This window comes from Brassica napus, chromosome C7 (genome assembly GCF_020379485.1).
Source record: "Brassica napus cultivar Da-Ae chromosome C7, Da-Ae, whole genome shotgun sequence".
NCBI classification, from domain to species: Eukaryota; Viridiplantae; Streptophyta; class Magnoliopsida; order Brassicales; family Brassicaceae; genus Brassica; species Brassica napus.
In genome coordinates, this window is record NC_063450.1 from 26,298,886 (window position 1) to 26,319,382 (window position 20,497).

At 32.8% G+C, this 20,497-nt stretch overlaps 1 long non-coding RNA gene across 1 annotated transcript; it reads left to right on the forward strand.

Annotated features, from left to right (window-relative positions):
• The first annotated feature begins 9,181 nt into the window (after positions 1–9,181).
• On the forward strand, positions 9,182–17,016 carry LOC125589978. Its single transcript, XR_007326164.1, has 4 exons — positions 9,182–10,068; positions 10,147–12,874; positions 13,014–13,945; positions 14,040–17,016. It is a non-coding gene; the product is annotated as an uncharacterized LOC125589978 (long non-coding RNA).
• The last annotated feature ends 3,481 nt before the right edge of the window (positions 17,017–20,497 follow it).

Here is a 20,497-nt window from a genome sequence, read left to right on the forward strand (position 1 = left end):
AATAAAAAGTAACTGTTAAATAATAAAAATGTGACAAAGTACGTTTAAAATTATATTAAAAGAACCTGAAAGCCGATTAACAGGAAAACAAATATTTTCATTTTTTTTGTTTTCTTGCAACAAAAAAAAAGTAAATCAATTAGAAATGAGGTACTGAAACGATTTAGACTATCTCCAATGTATTTCTCTATTTTTTCTCTATAATAGAGGAACTTTATAATAGAGGTAGGTTTCTCTCCAATGTATTTCTCTATTTTTTATAGATATATTCTTAAAAGATTCTTTTTTTATTTTATAAATAACACATTTAACTTATAAATGTTGCAAATTAACCCATTTATCATAACTTTTATTTTTTTTTCATAAAATTGCAATATTATTTAAATTAAACATTTTATTACAAATGACATTAGAAAATAATAATAAAACAAAATAGACATTATCTAAACATCTCATTACTATATTTTTCTCATAAATGGTCAATTAATGCATTCCGAAGTGAGAAATGAGCTTCTTTATCTTTGATTTTTCTGAATCAACTTAGAAATTCTTGGAACCGATTATCTTCATCATCTGGTATTTGGACTTCTGGTGGTGGAGCTTCTCTTCCAATACACTAGAATAAGGAAATAAATAATTCTTAGAGAACCTAAAGAAGTCAAGTGAACAAAGACAAACATCAGTTGGAGATTCAAAGACAAAATTTTGCTTTAAAACATATGAAGGAAAAAAAAATTTTATTTTGTGACGTAAATTCCATAGAATATCCAAATGTCAGTGAACATTTCCAAGTAAAGAAAGCACATATTTTACAAAAGCGCAGTCACTAGCAACAAAATCAGCAAACTCCTCCTCCACCCACGTCGTTTGGACAATATTTTAACAATTTTTGTGGATCCGGAAGTAATTTACCGGAGTATTAAGTTGTTTCAACATGCTGTATTGATTAATATTTAAGTATTAAGTTGTTTCAATATTTAAGTTTAATTTTAATATGTTATCAATATGTAAAATTATGTTAAACTTTTAATAATTAAAATTTAATTAATAGTTTTAATTATCAATATAAAATTTTAAATATCATTCATTAAATAAAAAGTCTGACTTTAAAATAAAATAATTATTATGTAAACATAAAATAATTAGATATCTTTTTATTTATTTTATTTATAATTATAAAAATTAAAAATTAGTATGTAAACAAAAATCTGTGCATTTATATGTAAAAAATTGTATTTCTTCATAAGCATGTATTTTAGTTATAATCACAAAAATTAAAGGACTATTTTGTAAATAAAAAAGTACATCTCTATTAGAGAGGAATGCTATTTTTTCCCTAAATATAGAGGAAAAATAGCAATTTCTATTATAGAAGAAGAAATAAAGGTGCGTTGGAATAGATTTTCCTCTATTATAGCATATAGAGGCAAATATAAGGATGGGTTGGAGATGCTCTGACCATCAATCGAAGACAACCCTTTGGAGTTTTTCTCAATTGAATACCAAATCGAACAAGCTCACCAATACCTCACCGGATTCGACATGCAAATCTTTTAAAAAAAGGAAACGATATTCAGTTGGTCAATAATGATTTTGATGAACATACGATATGTGACTGAAGATGAAAGTAAATGATACCTGCGTTTTGATTGGTGATGATTGAGCATGTTATCTTTGTTTACTTTTTACAGAGATAGAGGATTTTTTTATCCAGATTGTATTGGAAAGAGTCAAAAAGATATTAAACGTTTTTTGACCAAAAAAAAAAAGATATTAAACGTTTTTGTCACTTACTCCTAAAACTCTATATGGGTCTGGGTGTGTGTAAACATATATAAATAGGAATGAAGGCCCAATTTATCGGTTCTAACATAACATATAAATTGGGTATCATTTCTTAAGTGTATTTATTTCTTTTGTGACAACATAGGTATTTTTGTTTATATTTAGAGTGTCTTTGTATTTATATCTTTTTAAACTGCAAAATTGAAATAACGTGTTTAAAAGAAATTATATTGTAGTTTTAAAAATATAAATATGGGTTGATATATAATGACTTTTTATTGAATAGCTCATAAAATATATTATTACATGTCTACACAAAACTCCTCGTATATATACACATCTACACAAAATACCTCATATATTTGATATTATAGTCTATATTATTAAAAATGAAATACATTTTTTGACATTCCATTAATTTTCTTTAGATATTACAAGTTTGCCATTACCATTCTTAATTTTCAAACAGTTTATTAAATACATTCTTAATCGTGGGTCATGGTATTAAAGGCAGTCTACCATTTCCAATCTTTCTACGGTGTGTTTATTTCAAACCAAAAATAATAAATAGATAAAAAATAATGCCAATTTTAACCAATGTTTATGGGTCGAGAAGGAAAACAAAATTATTAGCGAACTTTTTATTTCACGGCCCCATTACTAATAACACTAGGTGGCTACACTCCGCGCAAGCGCGGGGGTTGGTGTGTTCTTTATCATCAATAATAGTGAGTGCGATCTTTTGGATGTTATTGTTTTAGTATCACCTTATCTATTTTGTTTGTCTATTAAGTCTCATATTAAGATTACCTCTATTAATTTGTCTATTAAGTCTCATATTAAGATTACCTCTATTAACTGTCAATTTTATTTGTAAAATTATAACTATTTATTTTTTGTTTTTGTTAATTTTGTTGATTTTCTCATTTCTTATCTGATATCATGAATTTTCATAATTGACGCCCCTCTCAAATGGAAAGTGTTGACTGTTGTCATTGTTAATTGTACATTTGTAATCAATCACTTGGTTACAACTATCAATTGTCTTCAACGTGTAGGTGGTTTCTATTGCTCTTGTTGTTGAATGTCATCTTCATGTTTGTTATTTATGCTTTCGCCTCCGTTCTATTGTGACTTTACGTGCAGGAAAACCATATTATATACACGTATTAAACTTGTATTTTGTATGTTTTCCAGTATTTGTGATTCAGTGGATTAAGTGGCTGCTAGAAAAACATTATCGAGATAGTTTAATACTAATTGATTAGTAGTCTATCCTACCTGTCACTATGCTTGTGTTTTCCAGCATATTTCGTCAGTTGTTTGATCTTAACTCATACATGGTCTCAAACATCTCGAAAAATAAATATGCCTTTCATATTCACATTTTATGGAACCAGCTCTGGCCAATAGTAATGCGAGAAGGTTCAATCCGAACTTCCTAAACAAAAAACCTTATTTGCAAATCCAACATATAGCACATGATTCAGTTACTATGTTGAATAATTGAAAGAAGTAACATGTAAAATATTGTACTTTTATATTTGCTTGGTGATGGATATGACTCGAGTAAAGAGTTCATGTTGTTATCAAAAGCAACAACCTGTGAAGAACAATAAATTATGATCAATGGCTTGTAGCTTTATTATTAGTAGATCACAAAGTGTCAGTCAAGGAGACTGAAACCAACATCAGAAATTGCAACATATTTGTTTGCATCCTCTACTATGAATAAAGTCAAGAAAGTCATCGGAATGTTTGTTTTCTTACCTCGACATATATAATATAACCATAAGCTGGAAAGAAAAGAATACACGTTAAGAGAGAAGAAAAAAGACTAAATATATCAAGCAAGATTCAATATTGTATAATACCTTTGATATAAACCTAAATCATCAGTCTGAAATTCATCAGTCTTGGCAAAAATGACACCCTAACCAAGGAAGAAAAAATAAGGTGAGACTAAATCATCATCAGGAAAAAGTATCATCAAACTGGGGAAATGTACAAACTGATATGACTAAAACATAATAATCTGAAACTGAAAATGACACAGTAAACCCACACAAAATTTAAACATAATACGATGAAAAAGTAAGGAACCTAATAGAGAACCTTAAAAGCAACCAATAAAACTGAAAAAAAAAACAGAGTCCAAAACTGAAAAAAAAAACAGAGAGATAGAATTTTGTGTACCTTATACAACGCATGGCATTGCATCTAAAGTCTATGTTCTTCTTGGTCAACAATCTCCAGCGTTCACTTAAATAGATAAATCTCATTCAAAAGCATTTTGGACATCATAAAATTACGGTACCAAATTCCTAATATCAAAAGGAAAAAATTAAACATACAAAAGGTTTTGTTGAATGTTGACATTTGTATTACGTGAAAATTTTATTTGGTTATGACGATAACGTTACGCTGAGACCCCACCATTCAAGAATCGCTATCGGAGATCTGAAGGTTCTCAATTGATCCACATCTTGCGTTCCTCCTCACTTGCTATCTTTGCTGAAAATTTTCCTGAGCTATACAAATATACAATTGAGTAAACAAAAATCTTAAAATTAGATTACTGGCTTTAAAATATGAGTCGGTGAGTGTGATCCAGAGATAGCTATAAAAATCTAGGAGTTTGAATATGAGAAGCTAAACTGAAATACACTAACAAAAGAAGGAAGAAAGTAATGGTGGCAATACACTCAACGATGTGCATCAACGATTTGCTTTGAACTCTCTATCTTTATTTATCAGTAACGGTTTTATATTGAAACACAATTGATCTGAACTAATATGAATGTATCTTACGGAAGTATTTGGTTTTCCTCGAACAATCTGAAAACGTGTTTACGATCAAGGTATGACAGTGTTCAATATCTCCTTTAACATTATCAAGCATTCTCCCAGATGCATCACTTGGATCAATCTTTGATTCTCTGTCTATAACCATGAAAACGGATGTGTGAATGTTAATGGTCTTGCGTACATGATGCAGCTGCATTGGTAGCTTTGCTGGAATCAGGAGACAATGAAATCGAATGAGAAATAGCTGCAACTGCTATGGTGAAGGCAAAGAAAACCTTTAAAAAAAACAAACAAAACAGATTATCCTTTAGAAGGGTTAAGACAAGAACCGTTTAAATTTTCTGAAATTTTTTTTGGTGTGTTACCTTGAAAATCATAATCGAGTGTTGCTTTTCCATTATCCTTGCACCTGAATATAAATTGTCGGTGTAAGAAGCGAAGAGGATGAAGAAAGAATCAAAGAAAGCGATACCGCGATACCCCTAACGATTCATTTTTCCATCAGATTTATTCTTATCTACTTTCATCACTTTCACCTTTGCGCAGAATAAAGCAAATGTTCTTATGCTCCCGACCGCCTCGTTGGCTACTTGGCTTGATATACACTTTCATCTGACAGTGACAACTTTGTACTGAAAGTTACTCCAAAAGTGTACATAAGTAGGATATTTGATGTCGTTACCTTTGCATATGCGCTTACGACGACCATGAACTTCTTGTAGATATAACCACAAATCCCGATCACGGAAGCATCGCTAGAACAATGAAATCTAACTGCTAGCTCGCCACTAACGGGATGACCACATCAGCCGTGACAAACGCAGGATTATTTTAGGTTTGAGCCAAATGCATCTCCGGCTAAACCACGAACCGTAGTATCACAGAAGAGAGCTTGGCTCCAATAGCAACACTTGAATTCTAATTCTCATCGACTGATCCAATATCCACGTCAACCCCTTTCTCATCAGCTGCAGATGCTTACATCCGACAATAGAGAGGAATATCGTTTGTGCCGGGCAGACCACCATTGAAACTACATCAAGAAGAATCGAGATCGATTGCCTAAAATATTGTATCGGGTTTTAATTGGTCACATCATTTGACAAATGATTCTGTCACGGTAGAGATAAGAATCTCAGAAGTTGTTGCTAGATGTAACGGTGGATGATCGGCTTCCTTTAATATAAAATAAGGGATACACTGAAGCGTCGACTGGTTTGAGGAGAGGTAGAGAAAGAAGAGGCCGGTGAGTAGGAAAAAAATATATTAAAATGCCGGAAGGGGAATCGCCAGCGACGAAGGAGATGGTGAAGATGTCAATTAACCTAATCTTCCTATATGTCTGTATTAACAGACTGGGCCAGATACTAAGCCCAATAAAGTGAAAATCAATTAGCCCAATCTTTTCTCGAAGCCCATGCGTTACCATCTATTTTTACATAAACAGACACACGGCGCAACTCTGTAACTCAGACTTATCTGAGACAATGATGAAAAAAACCCTAACTCGTATTAAACGAAAACAGTTTACAATATGGAAAAACTATAATTGTTGTTTTTTCATATAACGTGATGAACCTCATTTAAATATTAAGAAGCAAAGGTTTCCAACCTTCATAAATATATATTAGTTTCAGCGATCAATGTACAAAGTATCCTTTAGTTTAATGGTATAAATGTTAGTGTTTGTATCTCAATAACCCGGGTTCGAGCAACAGGCTTGTCACTTTTTCACACTTTTTAAAAGTGGGACCCACCAAAATGCTGACGTGTCGGCTCAGGAATGAGGCAACTGCCTCATTATATTATAGATTATTATTTTATCAAAACCCAAATTAATTATTAAAACACATTATAAGCAATTAAACCTCATTAAATAAAAAATGTTTAATTAGTATAAAATGTAGTGATATTAGTATATATTAGTTAATGAATAATAATGTTCTAAGCAAAATTATTTTTTATGCAAAAATAATATAAATAATACGGGTGGGCGTCTGGGTATTCATTTGGGTTTGGTTCGGATCTACTCCGGTTTTGGATTTTCAAAGTTAAAGATATCAGTTCCATTAAGGTATTTATACATTTTGTTTTGAATTTTGCGGACTCGATTAGGATAATCCATTCAAATTATTTTTAAAAAATTAAATTCATATATACTTTTATTTTCTCAAAATATAAAAATAAAAATAATATATTACACATAAATTTAAATAATGTATGCCAAAATACATGAACCTAACATAGAAATTGGTTTGGCTTGATTTAAATAGAAAATTAATAGATAATTTAAAGTATTTTTGGTGTTTTGAGTATTGTTTAGCTATTTTTATATTTTATTTTTGACTTTGTATATATTTTCAATTATTTTAGATAACTTAAAAATATCTTATATATCTTTGATATTTTTTATATATTATAATTTTAAAATAATTAATATATTTAAGTATATAAATTTGATTTAGATATATTCAGATATCCAAAATACTTCAATTTGGATCTGGTTCGGTTCTAGTTATTTAGATAGCAAAGGTTTGAACCCGTTCGAATATCTAACCAATTTTAGTTATAGTTCAGTACTACTTATTTGGATCAGATTTGGGTCACCTATATCACATTCGTATGAAATAATATTGAAAAATAAATCTCGCGCTTTCAAAGCGCGGATCAAAATCCATTATTAAAAGTAAGTTTAAATCAGTTATTTATTAAATACAAGACAAATTGTACAAAAAGAATTAAGCTTTGGCAAATAAATTGAGAACGGAAAATCGAACCGAAATAATATAAAAAACAAAACCAAAACTAAATCAATGTTAACAAATATCTTAACAGTTCCTATATCGCTGAAATAGAAAATCTGAAACCAAATTGAAACTAAATCGAGAACTGAATGGGTATCTGAATATATTAAATACAGTTTATACACCTTTAAAATATTAATTATCTTTAGTTTTAAAATTATCAAATATTCTAACACTAATACATATAACCGAACAACTCAAAAATGGATTGCCCTATTACTTTTATCCGAGATATTTAAAATTTTTGTTATTTCCCGATAGAACATAATCACAAAAAAAAAATTATTCGAAATATTTAAATTTATTCAAATTATCCGATATTGTATCCAACAAAATTCAAAATGTGATTTTTACCCAAATTATTCAAAATTATCCAAAAATGGGAACCAAAAACCGAATTAAATTCAAATTTTATCAGGTTCTTAACGTTATTATTCGAATCAAACAAAAAACCAAAATAGCCAAACCGAAACTAAATTTAAATTCATTAATAACCAAACGGTTCATATATCTCTTGAACCGAATAGACGAAAATCACAACCAAATTGGCACAAATTGAAGAAAAAAAACTGGAACTGAACCTAAAATCGAACGCCCAAAGCTAAACATATTAGTGGACTAACGGGTTAGTAAAAAAATAATCTTCTTTAGCATTTCATCTAAATTAATACAATGTATAAATTAAAAAAAAAAATTACAATGTATATATACTTTGGACAATACATTTTGCAGTTTATTGTATACGATGCCAATGTTTCATATTTTGTTCGCATAACTTCGGTTATAAAAATGAATATGAATTTTATAGGGAAAATTTGGGAAAATAACTTCATATAAGATTTTATTTTGAAAACTATACCGTTATATAATATTTTGGAAAACTACACTTACTCATACGTTAAATTACCAAACTATCCAATTGAAATCTTGGTAAATATTTTAGCATCTAAATTATTTTTTAAATTAAAACACAAATAAATTTTGAATCATATGCGTTTGAAAAAGCATATTTTAAACACTTCTTTGCCAAGAAAAATGCCCTTCAGTTTTTTTAAGCAAATTTCTCGTATTCTTGTTCTTAAGATTTAAAGAAAAACAAAAACCAACTAGTCAATAATACAAAGTTGTTTAGCAATACCTATATAATCACTTGTTCCAATTTAAAGACTTTTTTTGTTCCGATGTACGATCAGACACATGAAACAAACCCAGATAAAATATAAGACGCGGAGGTGATTGGTAGTTGCTGTAGGTGCTGTCTACAGCCCTATTTATTTCTAAAGCACCAAATTTTGAGTAATTAAGCTTTTAATTTTTTTTTTGAAACCACAGCTCTTGAAATAACCTATAGCTGTACAAGTGCTCTGCAGAGCCAAATATCCCATGCAATTTTTTAGTGCTTTCCATAAAATTTTACAGCAATAAAATCTAAAGCCACAGCAAAAAATTTACAGATTTTTTTCTACAGCAAAAATTTTAAAGCTACAGCCATTACCGATCAAACCAGTAAATGTTGCATCGGTGTATCTTTTCTATTCTTACCACAATTTATTCCGTACAGTATTTTTCTTTGATTAACACACAATAATTCTAGGGAAGAAAAGATATTTTTTGAACTTTGTGAAGCCTAGAGCACGGAAGAACTCTTCCAGTTGCAGATAATTTTGTAACCTACTTTTTCACTGTTCTTAAAAATCTGTATGATTCAATTCATTCATCATTTTATTAAAGATACTAAAAATCAACAACATGAACATATTTTTATCTCAAAACGTTACAAACACAGATAATAATAATATTTTTAAAGTTTAACTTTAGTTATATACTTTCTGAATTAATTAGTTATTAAAAATTAATTACTAAATAAAACCAGGACAAAAGTGTCTTATTAAAGGTAATAAAGTGTAATTTTCAATAAATAAAAAAGGGTGTATTTTTCAAATTTCAAATCACAAATAGGGTATTTTTAAAATTATCCCAATTTTATATCCTCTCAAATAAATCAAAAAATTTTACATAATAAATTACACGAAATTATTAATAATAAATGGAAAATCAATTTTAAACTTAACTCACTAGATATGTTAAAAAGATATTCACCTTGATTCACTCGCCTTCACATTTTATATTTTATGTTGGCGTGATAAACTCCAAATTAACCTTCCTTATTCCATTCGATTTGTGTTAAACAAAAAAACATATTCCCTTCTCAATAACAACCCTACAATCAAGTACCATATCTAATTACTAAAAACCGGTTTAGTTCAATATTCGCTTTTATTAACTACGATTTCATTTTTCCTTATTTTAAGTTGCCGTGATACAATCCTAACTAACCTTCCTTATTCCAATCGATTTGTTCGATGGCAAAAGGCATCTTCCCTTCTCAATAATAACCCCTACAATCAAGTAACATATCTAACTATTATATACCGGTATAACACAATATTTTAATAGATGTCGTCGATCACCGGATGTATATAGCTCATCTCCCATTCAACTGTCACAGATAAAAACACAGAAATCGGTATGGCACAAACAAAACTTTTACGCTTTATAAAGACGTGAAGCCATTTAAAACAACATGGCGAGTGCACGTGAAACTACTTCATTCGTAGAAAACAAAACACAACTATGGAGGGGATACACTTGAATGCACGCAGATGAAACTGTAAGTTTCTCATTTTTATATTGTTTTGTTTAACTTTATATGATAATCACTCAACTATTTTGTGATATTGATGTTCAGATGATTGATATTTAAACTGAGTAAGTCAAAAACCTTCTGGTTATTGATGGAACCAGCAGAAGATATCCTTTTCTTTTTTTATCATGTATCATGAATGGTTCGCTTCTTAATGTTTTAGAGAGAGAGAGAGAGTTCATGTTTATGTTTTCAGTTTTATATTCCTTGACGTGATTGATACGTTAGAGATCAGGAATAGCTCTCAAAAGGGTCTTTTTTTAACGGATGCAATGCAAGTCTTGTGCCGGTTTCTTCAACATTAGATGTTTGTCCACATCGTCCTAAGGCCGGAGAAACAATAAGCACTTTGAAGTTTGCATTGAGCTATGTGCTGCCTGAGTAAACAATTATACTTCAGATGGTAAGGAACTCAAATTAGTAACATGTTTTTAGTTTTTAATTTTAACAGAATCTCAAGTTTTAAATTTCTTGGCTGATAGTATATTAAATTGACTCATACTTGGGTTTTGATTTGTTGATAGATTGCTACTCTTAAAGCAACTTTCGCGAGAAAAAAGTAGTGTCAAAACCAAACAAGATCATAACATATCACTTATGCTTCTAAGGATTTCTAAATTTCAGTTGAATATGATGAATATCTCATGAACCTAACATCGAACTAACTACCCGAACATAAAACATTGACTAATTTCAGTAGACTGATGTCTATAAAAATCTAAAAAGGATACTATTATATCTTTTTTAACCTCATAAGATGGCACACTACACAAAAGAGAAACAAATCTTTTTTAAAAATAATAATTGTTTTTACAAAACAGAGGCTACCATAATATCCATTTAACTACACGAACACGTGACATTGGTTCAATGATGAAAAAGAATAACTATATTATAAACGAAAAATTCTATTATACATTATTTGTTAGTCAAATATTAAGAATATATTTTACCAAAAATATAGAAAAAATATGGAATCTAATGAGAAAACGTGTATACCAGAGGGGTGCGCGGATCAAGCTCTAGTTTCAATTAAAGTACAAGATTATAGATCAATTGAATTAAGATTAAACATAATATTTAGGTCTCGATGGAAAGACGGTTTCGATATTTTTTTCAAAAGCTAGGGTTTCATGTATTTGGAAGTTGCTCAGATGAGGTATGATTTCGTGTTGATAACGTATTGTGAACAAAGAAAAAAGAAAGGAGAATTAATACTGTATTATTTCACAGGGAATCAGATATATATAGGATATAATACTTGGAGATAAAGTAAATTTAAATATAAGTATATCTAGAATATCCTATGAGTTTATCTCTATAATAGTCATCCATATCTAATATTCATAACAAATCTTGAATATAGGGTATTTTCCTTATAATCTAGATTTTGCACCAATAAATGTAAAGTAGTCAATTATCTAAGTTAAGCTATTTTTAGCTCTTCTTATCAAAAGTATGACTTTCAAAATCATCGTTTGTGTCAAAATACATGGGCTATTTCAAAATATAGACAATCACATAAAATACACATGTATAAAGGTATGTTTCTCACTATATATACATCCACCCCTCTCATGTTCTGTTATACATGTTTTTTGTTTGTTTTAGCAGTCTCGTGCTTTCCATTTTAACATATTAGACCGCATTTTTTTTGAAGAAAAGGTATATACAATTTGTCTCACATATAAAACTCATGCTTCTCAAAGATTCATTGAGGTCTTCTAGCTTAAAACTTATCATCATTTCTTACATAATTAAAGCTTCCCTATATCATATCATTAAAAATTTTCTTGTAAGATATTGATGCAAAGATTTTTGTTATATTGTTATCTCGTATGGCATAATCAATTTGGAAGTAACTTGTTTTTTTTTTTTTGAAAAAGGATTTTTTTTGAAAAAGGAAGAAACTTGTTGATGCTTTGGGTTTTGTTATTACCGTATCTACCATCTGAAAATTGATGTTTTTTTAATATCTTCTGTTTCTAGGCTTATAGATTCGTCCTACTGTATCTTTGATTTGGAAATTTAGCTGTTATCACGATAATTATTGTAGGTTGATATGATTTCATACTACCGTATTTTGGTCTAAAATTTATTTTGAAACTATTTGTATTTTGAATAAGCATAGGCACACAAAAAAAGGTTTTGCATAAGCAATTTGTGGTAAATTTACAATATGTTCATCTGATTGTGAAAATTACAGTGTTGTTAAACATGACTTCAAGCGATGATCTTCAGTTTCCGTTGGACACCAACTTCTTTTTGTTCTTGGACCCGCCAGAAAATTTTAATGCTCTCACGGTATACTTTTTCATCTCTTACATTTTTCTTTTAAAATTGACTGTCGGTGTAAATGTATACATTTATGCATATAATTTGTTAAGAAGATAAGGGTTCAATTTATTTGATATTTGATACATGAATATGATATCATTTTCAAAGTGCTTGTATATCATTTTGAGTTTACTAACTTTATTTACTCCCGAATATATCTATCTTATGTATTCATTTCCTCATACAGGCGTGTCCGGAAAATCCTTCGTTGCTGGCTTCAGAAGGTGTACACAATGAGATTGTTGAATCTATCTCTGTCTCTGCCGCCACAAATGATATATATCACTCAACATTGATAGAAAATCCGCCCACTGATCAAGAGACATTAACAACAAACTCAAGCTTTTGTCCAGAGATGGTACCACAACATCAAAGCTTCCATCACCAGGACGATTATTCCAGATCTTTCAACGCAGTAGAAAACTTTCCTGGCATGGTATGACGTTACCTAACTATGCCACTTCTTTCAGTAATATGCATTTGATATATTTATATTTTCTAGAAAAACTTACATAAACACTTTTTAATATTGAAGGATCTCTAAAAAAATGTAGACTAATCTCATAAATATGCAGGTGCAGCCACCATGTACATTCCGCAATGGCCAAAGAGAAACCAATGATGTACATCCCTCAACATTAATAGAAAATCCGCACACTGATCAAGAGACATTAACAAGAAATTCAAGCTTTGTTCCAGAGATGATTTTACAACATCAAAGCTTCCATTACCAGGACCATTATTCTAGATCTTTCAACGCAGTAGAAAAATTTCCGGGCATGGTATGAGCATAAGTTAACCATGAAACTTCTTTCGCTGATATGCATTTGATTTATTTGTATTTTCTCGAAAAATTTACAACATAGACACTTTTTGTAACAAATGGGAGGATAACCGATCAATATGTAGACTAATCTCATAAATATGCAGCCACCATGTACATTCCAGAGTGGCCAAAGAGAAAGTGGCTACAGTGAAAACTGTTTGCTAACCTCGACGAATAAGGTGATGACAACTGAATTTCAGTCAACTGATGTACAACATGGATTTGTAAATCAAAGCTATCAACAACCTTCATTGTCGCAAACAATTCCTAATTTCTCCAACGAGCCGTATGTTTCAACGTTAAAGGTATGAATCTTCTATAACTTTGGTTATTTAAATATCTCTTTATCTACTCAGCAGTCTCAACTCATTCAATATTGTGATGCTTCAGATGGGGAGTAATGCACAACAAGTTGGGAGAACTAATGCACCAACAAATCACAATCCTATGTTTCAAGATCATCGCATTCATCCTTCTTTGTACTCATCAACTTATAACATCCTCTTGCCTCTTTAAATATATACAAAGGTTTAGAATTAATATTAATACAATTATCAGTCCATGCAGGTTTCAGGAAGAACGATATGATGACGACTTACTACTTGCAAAACTAAAGCATCGTCATGAAAATGATCAGATGCACCGACCTGAACCGTCCAACGTTCCTAAACCACCATATGTGTAAGAAAACAACTTACTATTTTTCTAAAATTAGTTTATCTACATTTTTGTTAAACGTAGATGTCCTTGATAAATTTTTGTCCAAATATTTTAGGGGGGCTAGGTTAAGCAATCAACACCAGATTCCTTGTGCCTCGTCAAGAAACATTATACCGAATCCAGAGAATCGTACTCCCATGATTTCTTATACTCATACCCCAAAAACGTAGCTATGATGATTTTTCACTATTTGATTTTTGTATGTACGCTTAAATTAGATTATCTTACAATTGTAGAGTTTCTTGAATGAACCGCAGGTCAGAAAGCTATTCACCATTTGCGCAGACATATCAGTCTGACCCATATGCTTTTAATTTCCAAACACCAAGCTCATTAAAAACTACTTATACTCGTCGACCCCGTGGAAGGTAACATCATGGTCTTACAAAACAAATGAATGCTTCAGTATTTTTATGATCTAATGTTTGAAAGAAGATACAATATTCACATTTTATTGTAGGCCAAGGAAAAATCTAATTTCGATACCTTCGGTACCTACAACTCAAACTCCCTTAACCTCTCTCAGGTACAAAGATTCCACTACTATCACAATATAATATAATTATAGTTAGTGCTTGATGCAATCTATTTGTTAACACTGCATTTATCATACCTTTGTTTATTTAGACATTATGGCACACAAGATAAGGGAAAAGAACATATTACAGCAATCCCTTCTACGAACCCAACTCTGTACAATCAGTATCGGAATTCATACACAAACATAATGACTCCGCAGGTATTGTCTTTTTTTCTGATGACTATGAATTTTTGAGCCGATGTTTGTACATCTCCTCAGACCCGGGATCAGAGCATGCCATCTTATACTTAGTCTTTTAATCTTATCATTGGACAAAATGCAATTTTTTTTCTTGTCAATAAATGAACAATACAACCACCTTTGAAGAATGAGCTTGTTTCTAATATCAAATGGTATTATGGTGTCTAATATTGCGCAGAGTGGGGTTTTAAGACAACGCAGTTGTAATGATCAACTTGAAAATGAAAGCTCATCGGCTAAGACAAGAGTATAAACATGCGCTCTCACATACATTATATATAATTCATTTCTTTAAAGCAGGAAAACTTTTATGAGTGTGAATTAATTAAATAATGAATATTGCAGAGGACCATGGGAACTTTCCAAGAAAAATCTATAGCAGATTCATCGACGTATTCTTTTTGGCAAAATGAAAATACGCGCTCAGGTGCAGGATATGCAGCTAAACACCATCATGACAAGAGGTTTGTGTATGCCAAGTTTCCGACTATAAATATATCAAGCAATTAAATATTAGTTGGTACATATTCAGATATTCTTAAGAACTCATATAATTGGTCTAGTCTGGTAAAGTACGGTAAGGTTTGTTAATTAGAATCTCAAATTCAAATCTTAAAAGGAAAAAACAAGAATTTAGGAACACTACTTATACAGTTACGTAATATTTCAGGTCTATACAAAATGCAGCATATGATCCATTATACGCAGCTTATGGAATGCCCCTTGATCCCCACTTAAGGTTCTTTTGATTAGATTTGTTCGAATAGTAAGTCTCTCCCTCTCTCTCTCTCTCTCTCTCTCTCTAATTTTCTCATGTAATTTAGGATTAGTATATAAATATTCTTCTGTATATAAAAACTAAACACAAATATTACATTGTAATCTGTTGTATCTTGTTTTTCTCTGTTTGCAGGGCCATATAATTTGCATGTTTGAAGAGCCAATATGGTTTATTGATGGGAAAAGTATTTCAAGACAATCACCCTGAATCGTATAACCAACTAAAGATGTGTTCGATATAATATATATAATCTAGCTGTTCGTAACAATAGTATTGTCTCTTTACATTTTTACCAAAAAAAAACAATAGTATTGTCTCTGTCACTAAGCAAGTTCACTTTCGGCGGTGCGGTTGCCCGTATGTGCGAGTTGTAGAAAAACATGCATGTATTTTAAGATTATTATTGATACTAACTACATTTGACCAAAATTACCACATTGTGCATGAGTTCTGTTGAATATTTGTGTTTGTGGTATTTATTAGTATGTGAGACTAATTTATCTGGAAATATGAGTAAACGAAATGAAGAATTTAAGGGCAGAAAAGGCCGGAGGCCCGGAGCAACAATAATGGACCAGTAAAGAGACAACTACTATTATAAGGAGTAGCCCTTGCTAGAGTATATTGGTTCCAAATAAAATTTGTAAGCTTAGGAAAAGGAGCCTGTCGGATCGCGAAACAGAGAAGGTGTTACACGAGTTGATGGATGTGTAACTCACGGTTACAAGTCAGTTATGAGACGATGACGTGTCAGTGTCTCATTGGTTCCAGGATATTACTTTGGCGTGAAACAATATTAGGAAAGATAGAATATGATGTTAAGGGTATTTAACCTGATTACTTTGGATATATCTAGGTTAGCCGTTTAAGATTGAAAAAGCTAGGGCAAGAGGTTTGTTCTTGAGAGCTGAAGAAATACGAGTGACCTTGTGTGCAGCTCGTGTTTCTGTTTTGTGAGATTAGAAATTGGTCTGTCTCTAGTCGTGTGTGACTGAGAGTAATTCAGATTAAACAGATCTAGGAAGATTGTTTAACAGATTTCTAATATACAAGAAAGCGTTCTTGGTATCCTGCGTTTTTGTTCCTGTAACTGGTAGTCTCTGAACTTTCATTTGGTATCAGAGCAGGAAACCTCTGTGGTATCATATACTACTAACAGGTTCAGATCCTGTTTCATGGACACCATGAAGGAACTATTCGGGATTCATAAACCTATCATGCTGGACAGTTGCAACTTCGGTCATTGGAAGGCAAGGATGCGACAGTTGATCAGAGAAATTGATGAGGATGAATGGACCACAGTAGAGGAAGGTTGGTATGTCCCAACAATGATGACCGATGGCAAAACCTTGGCCCCAAACCCAAAGGATAGGTGGACTGATCAAGAGAAGGCAGCATCGAAGTTCAACTCTAAAGCCCTCACTGCAATCTTATCTTCGGTGGATCTGGACCAGTTTAAAATCATCCAAGGTTGTGAATCTGCTAAAGAGGCATGGGATATTTTGACCAATCACTTTGAAGGAAATACTAGCATGCGGAGAACAAGGATCGATCACTTAGCCTCAAAGTTTGAAAACATTCGCATGACGGATGATGAACCAATTGACGGATTCATTTCAAAGATCAGTGAACTTGCCAGAGAAGCATCAGTTCTTGGAAAGAAATATGATGAGAAGGATTTGGTGAAAAAACTGTTAAGATGTCTACCTCCACGATTCGAAGCTTACAAGGCTGTACTGGATATAGCCGTTAATACTGATGAGATGAAGTTTGATCATCTGTATGGTATCTAAGAAGTTCATGATCTGGAGAAAACTAATCGAACTGCTAACTCTCAAAAGAGCATCGATTTTGTAGCTGACTCTAAAGAGCAGGATCAAGTCACAAAGATTGAAGAGAACTTGGGACTAATGGCTCGAAACTTCAACAAGTTCATCAAGCGAATGGAGAAAGGAGGGAATCAATCCAACTAACGGTTTCAGAGGAATGACTAAGATCAAAACAGCTCTCAGTACACTAGGCAAGACTCGAAGAAGAAGGAGTTGCAGTGTCATGAGTGTGAAGGCTATGGGCATTATCGCAATGAGTGTCCGCTAGCTAAATGAAAAGAGCTGAAGTGCATTGACTGCAAGGGTTTTGGTCACACTCGAAGTGAATGTCCTAATAATCTGAAAAAGGACAACTCACTCATGTGTTTCAGTGATACAGACTCAGAGAGTGACAGCGATGGCGATGAGCTACATCTAAACTTTATGGCACTTGTCTGCAAGGAAGAAGAACCAAAGCTGTATTCATTCGTGGATGAGGATGAAGATGATCTCAGCAACGACCTTGAAACATAATATAATTATTTGTTCGACAAATTTGCTGAACTCAGCCATGAGAACCTACAACTACTGAAAGATAAGGCCAAGCTAAAAGCTCAGGTGAATATCTTGGAATTGGAGAAACCTTCAAATCAAGTTGCTGAATTATCAATCTTAAAGAACTCAGACCAAGAGATGCTGTCCCTAAAGAGAGTGATGACATAACAGGAAAGGGTGCAGAAGCAGTTTGAGCTGAAGGTAAGTCATCTGAATGATCTACTGATCAAGGAGATGGACAAGAGCAAATTACTTGAAAATCAACTCGCTGAAAATCTCAAGAGAGTAAGAATGCTCACTACTGGCACAAAAACTCTAGATCATCTTCTCACCGTTGGTCAGTGTCCTACCAGCAGTTAGGGATTTGGTTTTCAAGGCTCTGCATCCAAATCTGCTGAAACTGTATTTCTGAAAGGTAGTTCGAAAGAAAAAGAAATCCAAGTATCGACAAAGGTTCAGATTGATAATCAGAAAAGTGGAAACATGAAGAAGACTACTACTACGCAACGAGGAAATGGATGTCACTTCTGTGGAAAGCGTGGTCATAGCGTCAGATTCTGCTACTTCCGAAGAAATCAGTATCAACGAGCCTGGAGAATGAATCTTTGCTTTATGGAACCATCCTTGTATGGTCATGTTTGGATAGCTAAGCGAGATCTGTACCCGAACTACAAGCAGATAGTCTCGACTGTCTCACACATTGAGAAGAATGAACTACGCACTAATGCAGAACAACCTATCATCTGCAACTTTGCAACTTTGTCTACCGAAACTGAGTTAGTGAGCAACGTTGCATACACAAGTTCTGATTCCAACCTACAGTTTGATACTCCTTGGTACTTTGACAGTGGCTGCTCAAAACATATGACAGGAAATCAAGATTTCTTTGAGAAGCTAAAGTTTATCAAAGGAGGCAAAGTAACCTTCGGTGATGGTGGTCAAGGAAAGATACGAGATGTGGGTGAATTGAACAAGGTTGTCTTAACTAGACTCATTAATGTCTTCTATGTGGATGGTCTTAAGGCAAACCTCATCAGTGTCAGCCAACTGTGTGATGAGGGATTGGACGTCATCTTCAACAGCAAAGAATGTCGAGCTGTCGATGCTAGAGGGAATGTGGTTCTATGCGGTGTGCGATCTGGAAATAACTGTTACATGTGGAAGCCATCACATTTGTGCTACTCGGCTAAAGAATATAAGTTGGTTCTTTGGCACAAAAAACTCGGACACATGAATACTAATGGTCTGACCCGACTGGTCAATGCTGAGGTTGTCAGGGGAGTTCCAGAACTGGTGAAACAAACTGACACTGTGTGTGGAAGTTGCTGTCAGGAAAGCAGGTTAAGGTTCAGCACAAGCAGATTTCTGAGATCAGATCCAAGGGGATACTGGAGCTGGTGCATATGGATCATATGGGACCAATCACACCAGACAGCATTGCTGGAAAAAGATACATCTTTGTTCTTGTAAATGACTTCTCCAGATACACTTGGGTAGACTTCCTGAGGAACAAATCTGATGCATTGGAAAGTTTCCGTATTCTAGCTTTGCAACTCAAACAGGAAAAAGGCGGCATAGTGCAGATCAAGAGTGATCATGGAGGTGAGTTTCAAAATGAAGAATTTGATAAATTCTGCCGCAGTCAAGGAATCCAACATAAGTATGCAGCTCCCTGAACTCCTCAACAAAATGGAGTAGTGGAAAGAAAAAACAGGACACTGCAGGAGATGGCTAGAGCTATGCTTTGTGGAAACAGTGTACCATCCGGTTTTTGAGCAGAGGCTATAGCCACTGCGTGTTATGTGATAAATCGCGTGTATGTCAAGCCTAACACAAAAACTACTCCATATGAAGTGTTCAAGGGAAAGACTCCAAACCTCAGTCATATGCACGTCTTTGGTTGTTTGTGCTACATCTTGAATGATAAAGAACATCTCGGGAAGTTTGATGCAAAGAGTGACGTTGGGATATTTCTAGGATATTCAACAAACAGCTCAGCATACAGAGTGTTCAATCAACGCACCAAGTTCACTGGAGATAATGTAAATGTTGTGTTTGATGACAGTATCGGATTCTATCAAGCACGAGTAACTCAGAAAATTGAGTGTGTCACACAGCCAGCTTCATCATCCTCTGAGGTAAAAATCAAAGACGAGTCAGAAGGAGAGGATGATCAGACCAGGGAACATCATGTTGATCTGGATAAAGCTAAACTGCATAGGAATCACTCTGTTGCTGATGTGATTGGTGGAGTGTTTGACGAGAGAGTCACAAGGAAGAAGGAGATTGACTTCAAGGAAATGGTCAAGCTTGTATGCTTCATAGTTGAGATGAATGAACTCGAGTGTTTTGTATCCTTGATTGAACCTAAAACACTTCAGGAATCACTAAATGATGAGTTTTGGACAGAGTTTATGCATCTAGAGCTTGAGCAGTTTGATCAGTTACATGTATGGGAACTAGTTCCACGACCTGATGGTGTCAACATCATTGGCACTAAATGGATCCACAATAATAAGACTGATGAAAATGGGAACGTGGTCAGAAACAAATCCAGACTTGTGGGACAAGGTTACGCACAAATCGAA